Raw genomic sequence first — 16,321 nt, 5'->3', positions numbered from 1 at the left:
CCCCCCCCCCCCCGAGATTGGTCACTGCCACCGGCTTCTACTGGTGGTCACCACTCGCCACCCAATCCTCCCCACTGCTGCTGCTGGCATCTGCAGGCAGTCCCTGCTCAACACTCACCATTTGCCACCCCCACCACCATCTGCAGGTGGTCCCCACTTGCTGCCAATGCTGCCGCATACAAATGGTGCCCCCCCAGTCTCAGAAAGCACCAGTCATTCATAGGGCTTGCCCTGAAAACTTTTATTTACATGGATATAGTCTTTGCTGTTTTAAGTAGCTCTGAAGTTACTAAGGTAACTTTAAAACACTGATTCCAGAAGGACTAGCCAGGTGAGTAAGGAGTTTGCAGAAGTGGGTCTTATATCTACATTAATGTTTAAATTCCCTGAACACAGAGCAGTTATACAGCTTGCTTAACCAGGCTCAATGGGACATTCTGCGTGGCCTGACTAATGTGGCATAGGAGCTATCTTGGTGGTTCCTATGTTATTTCCTAATCCCAACTATCAGGTACGGGGTACGTATCTTGGAGCAAGAGAGCACAGCCAAAGTGACTGTGCTCATTTTGGAGCTCAAAGGCTCAAAGTTACAATTGCTAGACATTTATTTGGTAGCATACTTTTTTCTTTCTGGCTTGTCTATGCACTGAATAGAAAGAGCATTTCTTTGTCAAATTACACAAAACACAGGCCATCAGTTCACTGCTTTCTGGGAAAACATTTATTGAATTTGTCCCCTGCATTCTGCTCTAATGGAGAACCCTTTCTCTCTGGGCCAGCCTTCACTTTTAGTTATGTTGTCTCACAGTCTCAAATAATTTCATTTGCTTCAATAGATTTTGTCCAGATTTACACACATGTAACTGAGAACTTAATTTAGTCCTATGTTGCTACAGAATTTAGAAGCTAGAAAAGGCCCCTTATTGATTTTAAAAAATAGAAATTGTAATTGAGAGACTGTTACACTTAGTTAAGGGTAGATGAGGGAAATATTATGCATTTTGCAAAAATGAAAGCATATAGGATAGATCAATCTCTGGATACCTATAATACACAGACTGGTCATTTGCAGCCTAAAGGATGTTATCTACAGTGTTCAAAACAAAGGGCTATTACCATAGCAACTGCTGCATTGCCTAATATTACAGATACTGTTCTCAGACACACCACTCAACACAGTAGAGTGGTAAAAATAAATGTTGTATAATTCCTTTTCCTTTTTTAAAATAATTGGTTGGCCAAAAAGAGGCATACATTTCAGCAAGTGAGATGTAAGGATTGTCCTCTGGAAAACTATTCTTTGATATTTTTATTTGAATAAAAATAAAAACAACTTCAGAAAAAAAAGCCCATTATGATCTGGTATGGTCAAAAAGATATCACATTGAATTGTTCAAGGAAAACTACAAAGCTCTGAATTTAAAATCCCTACAGTAAGACTATGGTTCCCTTGTATGGCACTTCTGCACTATGTGCATTCTCTATTGAAACATGCTTTCTACAGTCATACAGAAACTGAGGGCCAGGGACAATTCTCCCCTGTGCTCTGGGAAGGGGCAGTGGCCCTCATCTGCAGCAGCAGCAGCTGCCAAATGGAACTACTCTTTGATAGGTGTGGGTTTCTTATATGAGGCTGTGTAGGTAGGGTGGCATCACAGAGGACAGTCTGGTTGTCCTCTGTCCTCTATTGATACAAAACCGGATGCCTTTATGGACTCTATTTTATGTACTCTATTTTTTCTTGAAGATAGATGATTTTTCTTGAAATAGACAATATAAAGGCATCCGGTTTTGTATCAATAGAGGACAGAGTAGCAGAAAAGTGAAATGTCCTTTATGATGACCACCCTATGTGTAGGCAGTAGGGAAATTTTCACCGCCTTTGGATATGATGCAGTTAGTATTACAATCTGCTCCTAGCTAAAGCTATTGTCTGGTATAAAAAGTGAGGGGTGAGCCAGAGCTTAAACATTACCCTTCTTTTCCCTAACACTATAAGATACTTCAAACTTTAAACTAACAGGAGGAATCATATTAGCTGTGGTAAGTTTTCTATTACGCCCATGCAGACAGGCAAACTCAGAGCCTGGTACCAACTAATTAAACACAACCCCAGCGAAGTTAGTGGAGTCAGCTTTCAGCAATGAAGTGAACCCCATGGCCAGATATACCAGTAAAACTGCAATGTCTTTAAGTGATCAGAAAATAGTCTATACCTGTAACAGAACAGAAGTTCAGCACACAAAACCAGTCTATACCCATAACACAACAGAAATTTGGCAGACATAGACCAATTTAAAAATGGTGGAACCTGGTCTAAGATTTGTCCCCCCACCAAAGGGCAGATGTGTGTTCTGTTCACATGTCATTTGTCAAGTGCGAGCTTCCTTTTTCTCAGATACCTTTGTAGCTAGTATAAGGTTCTCAGGATAAGAAAGCTATTTGGTTTTCTTAGTTACAGCCCATAATGCTTTAATTGCTCCTGTTGCTCTTCTTAAAGATGGATGCTATTGTTGTCTGACTAAATGTTCATGTTATACTGAGATAAGGGGAGAGACAAATTTTACACTATGTTAGACACACTGTACACTATGTGCACACACTTATCTTGCAGCAACTGCCAAGTCTCATGCCCCTCAGTCAAAATGAGGAAAGCTCTCTTGCATGTGCAGCCAAGTATACACATGGGTAGTTACTGCAGAGCATCAAACATTCAAAATGAGGCTTGCCTCATGGTGATTTGCTTATCTAGCCACATCTTTAGAATGATATCGCTACACTGTATAAAATCCTGAAATGCAGAACTCATTTCAACTAATGGTAATACATTTCTTTCCCTAATGTAATCTTGCCTTAGAAACAGATTACACTATTAACCCATTAATAGCTGCACAATACTATCATTATAAAACAGTGGTCAAAATATCTGCTAACAGCTGCAGCACTACATAAAATACTATCTCAATATTCTTAACTGTTGGTAAACTGTCTTTTAATACAACCTCTAAACACCTGCTAAATTCTATTCATTTTAATCTTACATTTTAACATTTAACCACATACGATATACAAATTTAAAACATACTTTTTTTGTAAAAATGCTACCTAAACACTTAGCATTAGATCACAACATGCATCAGAGGACTTAAAGATAGAAGGTGACGTTACTACATATTATGTTCTATAGACAAAGGGCAAAATATAAAGTTCCAAGTTCAGTGGAGTCTCTTTTCATTATGAAGTACATACTGTGTTAAAAATACCCACTGCAAATTCATTTTCATGTAGTCAAAATAAATAATCCTGAATTATTTATTAAATTTATTCTTGCCTGCTCTGATTAATATCATTACAGTAATAATGTAGCACTGTTGCCCCTTTATGATTTTTGAATAAATCTGGATAACAGAACTCTGCAAAAGAAGTTTAAAAGTACTTTAACATCTATGAGGCAGTATGACCAGTACTGTCACAAATCATGGAAAGTATCCTTCCTGGGTATCCAATGTGTAAAATAGGTAAACACATGGCTTCTTGAGGCACAGACTTTTAGTGGATGAGACAATGGGAAATGACACAAAATGGGAAATATCTATTCATGAAAATAACCTAAATGATTCAGTTCTAAAAATTGCCCCCTCTCTCTCTCAAGTGATAAGCTCAACCGGCTGTATTGAGCTGATGATGATAACCGTGTTTACAATTCTACCAATCTTCACGTCTAATGGGGAAGAATTTGATCCAGCTGCATGCTAAAGAAGCCATAGGATGCAATGGGTAGAAAGGCAGCCTGAGACAATTCCACTGGCCAGGGGATTGGAGGAGCACATTAGGCTCCAAATCAGTCTGCTCCAGCCCCTTATTTTTCAGTCGTTTCTATAGAATTTCACTGGTGCCATCCATGTTCATTTCTAAAGGAGCTTCAGAAAAGATATTCTGGGATCTTCAGTGATAAAGGAGTAATCAGAGTAATTATAATATTTCATTCAAAGATCTCAAAATAATACCTTTCATTGAATTCCCTGCAAATTTTCTTTTCATCTTCATCCTCTTTGTAGTTCAAACTGTAGCTAGTAAAAATATATTGTTGCAGGTTTCTTTTTTACCTCTATTTCCTTTCTTTATGTTCAACATATACAGGTTCTCAGAACTTCAACCTCATTGATAACAAATGACAACTATATCCTTCCACCGCGTTTCCTGTAGCATATTTTAAAGCATTTTCCTCTTGCTGCTCTCCATTTCTTTGTACTATTCTCTTTGTAGTATGTACAATGAAGCCATAGTAACCAGATGCACTTGATTCCTGCAGCAATAATAGCCCCCAGCATTCCAAAGAGTGTTACTAAGCATGATCATAAAAGGTGAGCTAAATTGCCAGCCATATAGGAAGAGTAAAGACAGATTTGAATTAATGCAGTATGGGAACTCCAATGACTCAGCATGACAGCTGGAGATGACCTATTCCCTGGCTGCAAATAGTATAGCTTAGATCAATGGTACATGTCTAGTAGGCCTGTGCGAAGCAGCAAGTATTTGCTTCAGATTCAGATTTGGCCTATTCAGAGGGACAGTGATTCAATTCGGTGATTCGAATCACTGTCCCAATTCAATTTGGCTGATTCGAATTCAAAGATTTGGCGCCGATTCAGAGATTCGGCCATAGACTATAATGGGAAATAACTAAAATACCTTAAGTTTGTCATTGCTTTGCAGGTTCAGATGAAAACAGCAGGGATGGTAGCCCCTTCTGAGGGCATGAAGCCTACCAAGTTTCAAGGAGATAAGTGCAGAGGTTTCTGTGAAAGTGCGTCTCAAACTGTTGAAAGCAAAACTTGTATCACTTGTGTGCGTTAATGCAGAGCGGGATGAATGCAGCAGGGAAGGTAGCCCCTCATGTGGGCATGAGGCCTGCCAGGTTTCAGACAGAGTGGTGCAGGGGTTTCTGTGGAAGTACACCTCAAGGTTCTGAAAGTAAATAAAAAAAGCAAATAGGTGCGGAGTGAGGAGGGTGGCACTCACTCTGTCTGCACATGGAGTGTGGGGAACCCCAGCAGCAGGAGGTTCACCTTCAGGAACACCAGCTGCTTCACCAAACCAAGATCCAAGAATGTGCGGTGGGGTGTCAAAACATCACCAGCAATGCTGAACATCCTCTTGTTTGGAACACTGATTGGTAGACAGGACAGGTGTTCCTGGGCAACCATGGCCGGATCCTGCCACACCTGGCTGTGGGCTGCCAGATAGGCCAAGGGGTCACAGCGCAGTGGCTCTACATCCTCGGTGAGATAGTTAGCCACCAAGGCCTCCGCGCTACCTGCCTGATGGTGGGGTCCGGTGCCTCTGGACCCCCAATATTAAAGCCATGCCCTTGGCCCACATTGGCAGTGGCTGTGGTGAAGAAGATTGGCTTGTGGTTGTAGTATTGGCACGGGAAAGTGGATCCCACTCTTCCATGTCCCCCCACCTCTGTCCTTCTGCCTCTCTGACTCTGTTCACCAGCACCTCCGTCCAGTGATTGAGGGTTTTGCCGCTGATGTTCCCTTTCATCCTCAGATCGCACATGCCTGCCAGCACGTGGACCTTACTGGATCACAATGGATCCAGCCATTTTTTGATGCCCTCCTTCAGCTGCTTCATCAGTGCCTGCACCTCTGGTGAAAGTGGCTTGCCTCAGCCAGGAACTTTAATCCCCTGGAACTTCTCCATTTCATTCTCAAGCTCCTTCGCTACAGGGATCACCTGGTTAAGGAGGGCACCACCAGCACTGAGGCTCTTGATGGCCTTGAGAAATGGCTTGAGGACCACCAAGACCACCAAGAGATGGTATCCCACTCCATTTTGTTAAGGGGGACGCTGAGCCCAATCTCCCCGACAAAGGCCATCTCATGGATGGCCTTTTGTTGCTCAACCAGTCTTTCCAGCATCAGGTACGTGGAGTTCCACCAAGTCTCCACGTCTTGCGTGATTTTGCTCTGCCTGTTTGTCCCGCAGCATCTTGTCCCCCTTGAAGCTCTGGTGGCAGCAGCCCGCCATCTTCTTGCATCACAAAATGAGCTGTCTAGTAGTGACGGTGCCATCACTGGGAGCCCTGTCCCCCTTCAAGGCAGACTATGAGGTGGAACTTGTGTGCCACACAGCAGATGCCAACTCACGTGCCGCCCTGACCATAATGGCTACATTGTTGGTGACCATGAACCTGCAGGTGAGCTCACCCTGCCCAATGAGCCACCCCTGCACCATGCAGTTGATGGCCCCCGTGATCTTGGTTGCCATGTGGGACTCATCCATTACCTCCACTTCAGAAGAGCCCCACTGGTACTTCTGAGGTCTCCACCCAGACAGAACCTATGGTTCTGGGCTCCATGCAGATGGAGTCTCTGGCTCTTGCCTGTGGGGGCTGCCTGACATGATTCCAGGCACATGGAACTGGGAGCATGGCCACCTTCCCTTGTGAGGTCTGCTCCACTTCGGAGTCTCTGAGGTGCTAGATAGAGGAGTTCCAGACTGCAGTCCAGACAGGTCCCATCACAGATGGTGAACAGGAGATCGACTCCTACCACCAAACCCTTCACCCCATGAAGGCCAAGGGTCGACCAAGGTCACCTTCCAGGACAAGGGAGGACTTGAGGATTTCCCACACTGTCCAGCCAGGGGGTTGGACCAAGGTGGTCAACGGCCCCAGGGCCCACTGCACCAGGATCCCCTCCCCTCTGGAGCTCTGCAACACGTATGAAACTCTTGCAGCTCCAGTAGATCCTGAAGAGCTGTCAGCTCCTGCTGGCAAGGGAGGTTCACCAACAGCTACCATCCCTACTGTCCCCAAGACGAAACGCAGAGTGGTCATTGTGGAAGGCTCCCTCCTGAGGGGGACTGAGGGAGTAATCTACTGCCCTGACCCCTTAGCCCGGGAGGTATGCTGCCTCCCAGGAGTCCATATCCTGGATGTAGCAGATAATATCCCAAAGCTTATCCAGTGCTCCAACCACTACCCAATGCTCCTTATCCACATGGGCACAAATGACATGGCTCGGAACAATCCCAGCCAGGTCATGAATGGCTACAAGGCTTTGGGAGCTGGGCTTAAGGTGTTGGGGGTGCAGGTGGCTTTTTTCTGGATCCTCCTGCTTATAGGAGGATTCTGAGAAGGGAGACATGGATCGAGGTAGTCAACTGAAGACTGCGGCAGTGGTATCATTGTGAAGGCTTCAGCTTCCACAATCACAATCTGCTCTTTGGTGAGAGAGGCAGCAGTCCGCTGGGAAGAGATGGCTTCCACCTCACTTCACTGGGCAGGAAGCTCTTCTCAGCCAGAATGGCTGACCTGCTTGATCGGGCTTTAAACTAAGCCCACCAGGGGATGGGTGGACAACCACCAAAGCAAGCCCACTAGGCAATAGCTATAGAACCAACAGGTTAGGGCACCCAAGGGAATCCACTCCTACTCCAGCCCTGGAATGGTGTTCTCCTAGGAATGCAAGGAAGCCTAAGGCTTCCAATAGAACACTTAAATGTCTGTACACCAATGCCAGGAGCTTGGGGAACAAGCAGGAGGAACTGGTCCTCCAACTAAACAAGAATGACTAAGAACTCATAGGAATAACGGAGACCTGGTGGGACTCCACCTGGGCCACAGATATAGATGGCTATACCCTGTACAAGAGAGATTGTGCAAATAAAAGGTGAGGGGGAGTAGCTCTCTATGTCAAGGACAGCGACACAGCTCTGCAGCTAACACTGGCACCCAGGGGGGCGACTAGAGACCCTCTGGGTTAAAATACACGGGGAACGTGGCACAGGGGACACAATGCTAGGAGTCTAATACAGTCTCCCTAACCAGGAACAAGAGCTAGACCAGGAATTCCCCATGAAACTGGCTGAGGCTACACACTCTTGGTGCATGGTTGTCATGGGAGACTTCAACTACCCGGACATCTCATTGTCATGGGATGGGGTCCTCAGGGATGGCTGTGATACCCCTAGGTCCCCCGACCATGTCAATCCTGCCCAATGGGCATCCTCTTTCTCCCTTGCCACGTCTTGCTCGTAATTATAATACAGGGAGGCTGCCCTTGATCTTATCATCTGGACAGGGTCCTGCTGGACCCCACTGAACCTTGTGAGCTCTCAGATCCTGTTTTGGATCCTGCTCAAAATGGGTGCCTCCCAGGACACCCTCAGCCTTATGGGCTAGATGCATGGCTCCAAAACCACCCCTTTACCACGCCCCAAGCCTCACAGATGTCATACCAATATTGTCTCCTTGAATTGCAGCCTCAGCTTAGTCCAGCCTCCGCAACTGCGCTCTCTGATGCTGGGGTCCTCTCTCCCCCTTGTCACTGCACCCTCTGGTGCTGGGGTCCACTCTCCCCCTTCTCACTGTGCCCTCTGGCGCTGGGGTCTGTTCCCCCCCCGAACACTACACCCACACTGGTGCTGGGGTTTCCCACACTATAGTGGGTCCCCAGTGAGGCCTCCTCCTCCTTCTCCAATAGCCTCAGCCCGATCCTTTGGTATTATAAAATAGCAAACAAAACAGGAGCCCCTGGGCTATAACACAAAAGTTCAGGGTGTGCTCTGCCCCTTTAAAAGAGTCCAACTTCTTCCCTGGCACTACGTGCCTAGTAGGCAAGGGTACCTGGTGAGCTTCTGGATCCCCATTAGCCCTAAGTGCAGCATATCAGATAGCTGCAGTGTCTCTGGGCCATTCCTTCCTGGAGGCTCCTTCCCCTTTGGCTGCTGGCAGAGAACTGACTCTCTAGTCCCAGCCCTGGGGTTTATATGGGCCCAGGGCCCTGCCTCTTCCAGTCAGCTGACCAGGTGCAGGTGCAGGCTAATTTGCTCATTAGCTTGTTGCCATGGTAGCCTGCACCTGTGGGCTTCTGTCTGGCTCTTTGGGCTCTCTCCCCAGGCAGTTTCTGCTCTTAGAGGAGCAGGCACCTTAGTGCCCTGCAACACTCATGGGAAGAGAGAGCACTTGGCCAAATCCAAATGGTCGCAAAGCTTCCTCACATGCATAAACGAGCTCTACCTGACCCAAGAAGTCTATGGACCAACAAGAGGTAAAGTGCTGCTGGACCTGGTACTGGATAAAGGGGATGATCTAGTCAGTAACCTAAAAATCGAAGGAAAGCTGGAAGACAGTGACCATGAGGTGATCACTTTTATTATTCATCGCAAAGCTGACAAGTCAGTCAGCAATGTAGAAGTCCTCTACGTTAGGAAAGCTGACTTTGATAAGCTCAGGAGGCTTGTTGTCGAAGCTCTAAGGGACCATGACTCAACAGGGAGAGGAGTCCAAGAGGAGTGGTCACTCCTTAAGGGAGTGATCCTGAAAGCACAAGGGATGTCCATCCCATCTCAGAGGAAGGTAGCAAAAGGGCACAGCAACCTCCATGGCTCACCAGGGAACTCGTGGACCTCCTATGCCAAAAAAGAGAGACTTATAAAGGATGGAAGATAGGAATCACCACAAAGGAGGATTATTTTGCACTGGTCCGTACCTGTAGGGAGCAACCTAGGAAAGCCGTGGCTGCAACCAAACTCCACCTGGCTACACATATCAAGGACAATAAAAAGTCCTTTTTTAGATATGCGGGGAATCGGAAGAAAAGCAAGGGTAACATTGGACCCCTGCTAAACCAAATGGGACAACTGACAACCGACACCCAGGAAAAAGCCAACCTGCTTAATGGGTATTTTGTGTTGGTTTTTCATTAACCCAAAGCGACCACCCTACCTAGCATGATGCAGGACGGCCAGGGTTAGTGTGAATTTATACTCAGCATTGGTGTAGACCTTGTAAAGGAACACCTTGAGAAGCTGGACACCTTCCAGTCAGCAGATTCTGACAGATTGCACCCCAGTGTACTTAAGGAGCTGGCAGAAGCCATAGCCCAACCACTGGCAAAGATATTTGAAAACTCCTGGCACTCAGGTGAAGTACCTGAAGACTGGAAGAAGGCCATTGTGGTGCCCATCTTCAAGAAAGGGATGAAAGTAGATCCAGGGAACTACAGGCCAATCAGCTTGACCTCTGTCCCTGGGAAGATTTTGTAAAAAATTGTCAGAGATCATTCTTGACAAGCTGGCTGATGGCAACATCCTGAGGGATGGCCAGTTTGTTGTGGGTAGGTCTTGCGTGACCAATCTCATCTCCTCCTATGACCAGGTAACATATCACCTGGACAAGGGAGAAGAGACTCACATCATATATCTGGACTTTAAAAAAGCCTTTGATCTGGTATCCCACGATCTCCTCTTGCAAAAAATTGGCCAACTGTGTCCTCAGCTATATTACAGTTTGATGGGTACAGAACTGGATCTGAGGCCAGACTCAGAGAGTGGTGGTTGATGGAAGTGAATCATCATGGCGCTCCATGACTAGTAGTATTCCCCAAGGCTCTGTCCATTGGACCTGTTCTCTTTAATGTCTTTATCAATGATGTGGAGACTGGTGCCAGAAGTGGACTGGCCAAGTTTGCCAATGACACTAAACTTTGGGGTTGAGCATCTGCACCTAAGGATAGGCTGGTGATCCAGGCTGAGTTGGATAGGCTCAAAAAGTGGGCAGATACAAACTTAATGACATTCAATACTGACAAATGCAAGGTACTCCACCTTGGGAAAAAAAAAACCTGAAGCATGTTTATAGGCTCAGCAGTGCTACGCTCACTAGCACCAAGGTCAAAAGAGACTTGGGGGTCATGACTGACCACAAAATGAACATGAGCCACCAATGAGATGTCGCAGCTGGTAAAGCAAACCAAACTCTGACTTCCATTCATAGGTGCTTCCCAAGTAAATCTTAGGATGTCATCCTCCTGCTGTATTCAGCCTTGGTGAGGGCGCAGCTGGAGTACAGCATCCAATTCTGGGCTCCACAATTCAAGAACAATATGGAGAAGCTTGAGAGAGTACAGAGGAGAGCCACATGCATGATCAGAGGAAAAAAGAATAGGCCTTATGATGAGAGGCTGAGAGCCATGGGACTCTTCAGCCTGGAAAAGCACAGGCTCAGGGGTGACCTGGTGGCAGCCTAAGTACATCAGGGGTGTGCATCAGGATCTGGCGGAACACCTATTCACCAGAGTGCCCCAAGGGATGACAAGGTCCAACAGTAACAAACTCCTCCAAGACCATTTTAGGCTGGCAATAAGGAAAATCATCTTTATTGTCTGAGCCCCCAAGGCCTGGGATAGACTCCCTCCAGAGGTGGTGCAAGCACCTACTCTGGACTCCTTTAAGAAGCATTTGGATTCTTATCTTGCTGGGATCCTTTGACCCTAGCTGACTTCCTGCCCTTGGGGCAGGGGGCTGGACTCAATGATCTCCCAAGGTCCCTTGAAGCCCTAATGCCTATGAAATCTGCGAACAAATGAGAGGATTTTCGGGAAAGAGTAAGTTGAAATGAACAGATAGGGATAACAATAGGGATTGTAGGCAAGAAGAGAGACTAGCTAGCAAGAGACTAAGCATTTCACATGCTGCTGCTCCAAGAGAGAGACAGCTCACAAAAGGCACAGATCACTTCAGACACAGCTTTATATGTTGTTTCTATGTCCCTCCCCCAGAGTACTGTGATTGGAAGGGAAGTCAGAGAAAGATCACAGTCACTGGTCAGGTACAGATGGCAATATCAGAGTAGTCTTTCCACCTCCCCACCCCCAGTCTTTTCCATATATGGAAGATCAGCCATTCCCCCTCCCTCTTCTCAGTTTCTGTTTGCTGTAAGCTTGCCAAATCTCCAAATCTCTCTGAATTGATTCAGAGGCTTCCAATTTGATTCAGACCTTTTAATCGGTCTCCCAATTCGATTCAGATTTGGAGATTTGGCTGCCAAATTGAGGCAAAGCCCCTCCGAATTGAATTGACTACCAAAACTTTGCACAGCCCAAATGTCTAGTAAGAGGGTGGGTCTTCAGCCTTTGGAGGGCCCAAAATACAGTCCATACCTCTAGGTTCGCAACAGACACTCCAACTAGGGATGTCACCCTTCTGGTGGAGTCGTTGGCTGATGTGCTCGCAGGAAGCCAGTCCCACCCTTACACCCTCATGTTTGAGTCTGGCTTCTGCTCTTGAATTACTCTGGATTATGACTCTGGTTTGACTCATGGATTCCTGATTCTAGATCTATCAACATGGTTTGGTTCCTTATAATAAATCTGACTCCCTGACCCTAGCCTGGTCCTGATTCATGTCTGACATCTGGACTATGTCTTGACCACTGGGTCCAGACCTTGACTGTGACCCTGCCCTTACTACTGGCTTTGGACTCACATTCCTAACCTTAGATGCCACTAGATGCAACTGTCCATGTCCTAGATGAGACAGGAAAAATTCTAGTGAATAATGGGCCAGATACTCAGCTGGTGTGAAATCTCTATAGTCCTCTGACTTCTACCTGACCACTGATGTTTCTCAAATTGAGGATGTAGCCTCAGAAGGCTGGGGAAAGTGTTTTCTGGGCCAAAAAGTGTATCAAGTTTTATTACTATGATGCAAAGGCAGCAAGTTGAAAGTAGGCTGATGCCATGTAGCGCAGTAGCACTAAGTAAACAATTGCTTGAGAAAGGTGATGGGAAAGACTGAATGAGCAGGCACAACAAATCAAGCTAACTCTGGAGCATGAAAGAGTATCAATGGCAGAGTCTTGAAAGAAGCAGCCAGGGAAAAAGGGGACAATGCACTGCTGCACATCCCTAAGGCCATACCTCAATTCAAATGCATTAGCTATTAATGCTGTAATCAGAGGCCCATGATGACGGAGGAGAGAGCAGATTGTATCTGAAAAGTCCAGGCCCAGTCAAAGGAAATTATTTTTACCTGAAAGAAAAGAGCACTTCAGTTTTCCATCCAAGTATACCTTTAAGACCGGCAAGCAGATGATGTAGAACATAGTTTGATTTGATTTGCAGTCCTAGAATAAAGCTGGCAAATAGAAATGGGAAGGAAGATGTGGAATTTTTTGGCTTCTTAAAGTGTAAACAACTCAAATCACAGTATTACTTACAATCTATAGATTGCAGTCAGCGTGTTCAGTGTTTGTGCCAGAAAGGCAAGTGATAGTTTAATTTGCCAACAAAATTACAGTAGGCTTTGTAGTAAAACAACTACAATTTGATTATTTGCTGCTGGTACAAAACATGATTTGATTTTTGTAAGATGATCTCCCTCTGATACTTTGCTATAGAACTTAATTGCTAAGTTAATTGATGCAGCCAGAGACACGCATTTTAACTCGCAAATTAGTCCTTGACATACACAGATGCTACTTTAAACACAGTTGTATAAAATGTACATACACACATACACTTGGTTGATTTTTTTTAATGTGAATAATTTTTGCAATACATTAAGTCATACTATTTGGGTTTTTGGTTATGTATGTATGTATGTATGTATGTATATGTGTGTGAATGATACTATGGGACTCAGACATAAATGTAATACTAAAAAGTACTATAAAAAAACTTGTGGAGCACCCTGCACTAATATTCACCCATGAACTGAAAACCATTTCCAAATCCTTTTCAATCCAGCTATAGATTAGTCCCATTTGCAGTCTGTTTATCAGAAGGGAGTTTGCTTCTAATGCACTGGACCAGATTTGGGGATTGCTTAAAGCCCATGAGTTGAGGAGTTGAGAATATTTCCCTCAAGATCTAATATTTTTTTTAATTATAGGCTGTAATTGTCTGATGAACCTTCTTATAGGTTCTAGCATGGGATGGAATGTGACAACTAAGGGAGTGCAATCAGGGGAGTGCAAACTAAGGGGTTTCCTTCTGCACTGTAGTAAGTTATTGTGGTATCTTTGTTCGGCTTGTTCAAAGACATGATCTATTTCTCTGCTGAAGTGTCCTTGGTGGGTAACGGCATTTTTCTGGTTGCTGTGGTGGGTGTTGGGAGCATTCTCCTTAGAGAAGATACAGTGCTTTTAGACCCGATAAAGGGCACTTACTGTCCAAAAGCTTGTCCAACAGCACTCCCAGCTATGCAGTTGATCTACTAAAAAATATCACTGAAAAACTTTGCTTCTTATAAAACTAAAGGCACAAAAGTGTATGCAATGGAATATGAGACATATACCACAAATTGCAGAACTCAAGGAAATCTAATAATCTTAGGTTTTAGGTCAGAATGAAGAACTGTTTTCTACAATTCTTTAAAAAGCTTGAGAAACTTTCTGGTAAAAGAAATCTGTTTAGTAAATATATGGCCCTTAGAAGTTATCTAAATTTCAAGCCCAATTCATAATATTCATAATATATGGGTAAGAGCCAGCTCTACAACTTATGTAAACTGTTACAGCTCTATTGGAGTCAGTCAAGTGATTACATTTGCCATCAGCTGAAGATCTGCCTCTACAACTTTTATTTGATTCTGAGATAAGATATCAGTGTCAGTGCTGATTCAGTATGATACAGTAAGATACAATAAGATTTTTATGGTGGGGTTTTCAGTAGCGCTCAGTATTGTCTTTCTTGACATCTTTGAATTTGATAAGATATTTTTTGGTGACTTCAAGGTCCAGAAGAGTTATACTAAACACTTCTTAAAATCCAATTCCCAATTTTATAGAAAAATAATGATAAAATTAAATGCTAATGGTTAAGAACAAGACATATTCAAAACAGAAGAATAAAAATAGAAAATCCTAGTACATTAGTCCAAAACAAACCAGAGTTTCCTTCATGACACTCATAACAGTGACAGTATTTCATTTTCACATACTGAGGAGATTGTGACCACAATTACAGTACTGGAACTAGAAAATGTTGCCGTCAAGCTTCCAATTTAAAACAGCTGCATATGTATAAAGTATCTACATTTCTTTTCCATGACCTGACTTATGAAAATCTTCAGTTTAGTCATTTTGTATTCATAAGAACCAAGGAAGACTGAAAAGCTGACAGTTTCTGGAAAATATTCTAAATTTCCCGAAGAGGAAATATTTTCATGAGACTGAGAAACCCACTAATTAGAACACTAATTTTCAAATAAGGTGCTTGGCATCCTGGGGTGCTATGAGGTGCTCTGGAGGGTACCTCCAGGTGTGAGGAGATAAGCACATAGGCTCAGGCTAGTCCCTGCCTAGCTGTTTCCTCACTCACCACTGCCTGGCTCCTCTGCAAAGAGGTAAGCACTGTACTATATATTAGTTTTTTTCGAATAAGGTGCCACTCAATTCACAGAAGATACGGAGGGGTGACTCAAAACTAATGAGGGATGCATAGAATATAAAAAGGTTGAGAGTGACTGTTAGAAGGAAGCACAGGTAAAGAATAAAAAAAGGCAATTTAAAATTTTTAAAGAACACTGAAAAACAGAACTCAGTAATCAATTGGCTAAACGATCCACCTTTGTACTATGCAGATTCACACTGGGGGATGGGGACACAATGATATCAGACTTCTTGAATTGGCAGTATTTCCATGGCCTGACCAATGGAAAGAGTACATTACTTCTATTTAACTTATAACTTCCCTAAATCTTAATAATATTGGTTGTTCTCTAAAGGCTTGGAGTGACAAGACTTTCAATGTAGAATTGGAATGTTGTGAATCTTTATACAAACTTTCCCAGAAAAATTTCCTTGAACCCCTGTTTTGTGAATAGTGAAATGGTTTTATGTAAAATATAATCTAGGCCATTTGATGCTACCACTACTTACTAATTTAATAAATCATTTAAATATAAAAATAATTTCTATTAATTTGGGAATCAGTTATCTGGCAATGTTTAAGCAACTTTCTTACCAAATTTAGAAAGGCCAGAGCCAGCAAGCCTCATTAAAATAAAATATCAATGATTTCTTTAAAGACCTTTTAAGGTAAATGACTTGCTCTAAGAAGTAGGTAGGTTTATAAAAACTATTTTGACGTTGTGAAGACTGTTATAGGACAAATATTAGGGATGCACTGATAGAGATTTTGGGGGCCAATACAGATAGCCAATATTTGAGGAGGCATATAAGCCAATACCAATCTGATATCCAATATAGTTGCCTCCAGGTGTTAAGTCTGGAGTGGTGGAAAGGGAGAGGGGAGGGAAGAGATGTGGGGGGAAGATCAATACCCCCCGTGGTGAGAGGGAGCAGGGGCAGGCAGGGGGTGGGATGGAGGTGCGGCTCATGGGGTGGGGGCAACTCCTCCTGCTGCTTGCACCCCAGGATGCCGGGGAGTAAGGGAGCCTGTGCCCCTGGATTTGCGTGGCATGGGGCAGGCTGCACCTGCATGGCAGACTGCAGCTGGCACTGTGCAGGGCTTTTCTTGCCTGGGGCTGGGCTCAGAGAAGGCTCTGGCAGCACTGGGAGGAG

At 44.3% G+C, this 16,321-nt stretch overlaps 1 protein-coding gene across 4 annotated transcripts in view; it reads right to left on the bottom strand.

Moving 5' to 3' along the window:
* Positions 1–16,321, bottom strand: part of SHANK2 (SH3 and multiple ankyrin repeat domains 2) — an 856,646-nt gene that overhangs the window by 518,604 nt on the left and 321,721 nt on the right. The window lies entirely within an intron of this gene.

Source organism: Gavialis gangeticus, unplaced genomic scaffold (assembly GCF_001723915.1).
Source record: "Gavialis gangeticus isolate Ggan-Ray unplaced genomic scaffold, GavGan_comp1, whole genome shotgun sequence".
Taxonomy (NCBI): Eukaryota; Metazoa; Chordata; order Crocodylia; family Gavialidae; genus Gavialis; species Gavialis gangeticus.
This window is presented reverse-complemented; position numbering and strand designations above follow the sequence as displayed.